Source organism: Triticum aestivum, chromosome 5D (genome assembly GCF_018294505.1).
Source record: "Triticum aestivum cultivar Chinese Spring chromosome 5D, IWGSC CS RefSeq v2.1, whole genome shotgun sequence".
Taxonomy (NCBI): Eukaryota; Viridiplantae; Streptophyta; class Magnoliopsida; order Poales; family Poaceae; genus Triticum; species Triticum aestivum.
This window is the reverse complement of record NC_057808.1, coordinates 196,152,548-196,155,534: the sequence shown is the minus strand read 5'-3', so window position 1 is coordinate 196,155,534 and position 2,987 is coordinate 196,152,548.

The following is a 2,987-nucleotide window of genomic DNA, read 5'->3' as shown; positions in this document are numbered from 1 at the left end:
CGTGTTTGATGCATCCGTCATCGCAAACGTTTTGCATCTTTTTTGACGGTTTCCTTACACCACCATTTGCGATTATTGCATCGCACACAGTTTTGTTGAAGGGTCTCTGATCGTAGTGTCGCGTTAGCAGCATCCTGCAGTAGTGATAGTACTATATGTGGAATAGAATATTGTGGTTGTGGAGAAGAAGAAAAATATAGGGAGATAGTCTCACATCAACTAGGCGTATTAATGGGCCATGGAGATGCCCATCAATAGATATCAATGTGAGTGAGTAGGGATTGCCATGCAACAGATGCACTGGAGCTATAAGTTTATGAAAGCTCAAAAGAAAACTAAGTGGGTGTGCATCCAACTTGCTTCCTCATGAAGACCTAGGGAAATTTGAGGAAGCCCATCACTGGAATATACAAGCCAAGTTCTATAATGAAAATTCCCACTAGTATATTAAAGCAACAATATAGGAGACTCTCTATCATGAAGATCATGGTGCTACTTTGAAGCACAAGTGTGGAAAAAGGATAGTAACATTGCACCTTCTCTCTTTTCTCTCATTTTTTTATTTTGGTGGGCTTCTTGGCCTCTTCTATTTTTTTATGCGCTTCTTTGGCCTCCTTTATTTATTTCCTCACATGGGACAATGCTCTAATAATGAAGATCATCACACTTTTATTTACTTACAACTCAAGAATTACAACTCGATACTTAGAACGAAATATGACTCTATATGAATGCCTCCGGCGGTGTACCAGGATGTGCAATGACTCAAGAGTGACATGTATGAAAGAATTATGAACGGTGGCTTTGCCACAAATACGATGTCAACTACATGATCATGCAAAGCAATATGACAATGATGGTGCGTGTCATAATAAAATGGAACGGTGCAAAGTTGCATGGCAATATATCTTGGAATGGCTATGGAAATGCCATAATAGGTAGGTATGGTGGCTGTTTTGAGGAAGGGTACATGATGGGTGTATGGCACCGGTGAAAGTTGAGCAGTACGAGAGAGGCTAGCAATGGTGGAAGGGCGAGAGTGCGTATAATCCATGGACTCAACATTAGTCATAAAGAACTCACATACTTATTACAAAAATCTATTAGTCATCAAAACAAAGTACTACGTGCATGCTCCTAGGGGGATAGATTGGTAGGAAAAGACCATCGCTCGTCCCCGAGCGCCACTCATAAGGAAGACAATCAATAAATAAATCATGCTCCGACTTGATCACATAACGGTTCACCTTACGTGCATGCTACGGGACTCACAAACTTTAACACAAGTATTTCTACAATCCACAATTACTCACTAGCATGACTCTAATATCACCATCTTTATATCTCAAAACAATCATGAGGAATCAAACTTCTCATAGTATTCAATGCACTTTATACGAAAGTTCTTATTATATCCCTCTTGGATGTCTATCATATTAGGACTAAATTCATAACCAAAGCAAATTTCCATGATGTTTAGACACTCTCAAAATAATATAAGTGAAGCATGAGAGTTCAAAATTTTCTACAAAATAAAACCACCGTTGTGCTCTAAAAGATATAAGTGAAGCACTAGAGCAAAATTGCCTAGCTCAAAAGATATAAGTGAAGCACATAGAGCATTCTAATAAATCACGATTCATCTGTGTCCCTCTCAAAAGGTGTGTACAGCAAGGATGATTGTGGAAAACTAAAAATTAAAGACTCATATCATACCAGACGCTCCAAGCAAAACACATATCATGTGGTGAATAAAAATATAGCCTCAAGTAAAGTTACCGATAGATGAAGATGAAAGAGGGGATGCCTTCCGGGGCATCCCCAAGCTTAGGCTCTTGGTTGTCATTGAATATTACCTTGGGGTGCCTTGGGCATCCCCAAGCTTAAGCCCTTGCCACTCCTTATTCCATAGTCCATCAAATCCTTACCCAAAACTTGAAAACTTCACAACACAAAACTCAACAGAAAAATCTCATAAGATCCATTAGTATAAGAAAATAAATCACCACTTTTGGTACTGTTGTGAACTCATTGTTTATTTATATTGGTGTAAAATCTACTGTATTACAACTTTTCCATGATTCATACCCCCCGATACTACCCATAGATTCATCAAAATAAGCAAACAACACATAGAAAACAGAACCTGCCAAAAACAGAACAATCTATAGTAAACTGGATAATTCAAATACTTCTGTAACTCCAAAAATTCTGAAAAAATAGGAAAACAAGGAAATTTGTATATCAATCTTGTGTAAAAACTTCATAATTTTATCACGCTTCTGTGATTTTTTAAAATTCTGGGACTGGGCGCAAAATTTTCTGTTTTTCAGCAAGATCAAATCAACTATCACCGTAAGCCATCCCAAAGGTATTACTTGGCACAAACACTAATTAAAACACAAAACACATCTAACCTGAGGCTAGATGAATTATTTATTGAAAAACAGAACCAAAAAGCAAAGAACAAAAATAAAATTGGGTTGCCTCCCAACAAGCATTATTGCTTAACACCCTTAGCTAGGCATAAAAACATAGATCTAGGTATTGTCATCTTCTCCCTTTTGGTAGTAAAGAGAGAATTTCTTGTCCAGAGCATTTATCTTTCTATTTTGTGTAAGCACATGGCCATTAATGATAGAAGAAAGATTAAGCACACTACGAAAATTTGCATCTAAACTAGCCCTCATCTCTTTGACTATTTCATTTTGATAAAAGAACATAAGAGTAGTTGATTCAACATTTTCACCTTTGGAGTGCCCAAATATGGTTTTCATCTTTTCATAAGTATCAAAGGCATCTCCTCCAAGAAAACCATTTTCAAATATAGAATCCAAAACTTGTTTAAGAGAAAGAGGCAAACCAACATAAAAGCTTCTCAAGTATATCTCAATATGATATTGAGGCACATGGCTAGCTTGAATCCTCAATAGTCTATCCCAAGCATCCTTTAAAGATTCATCGAGCATATCAAAAAATTCTGGGAT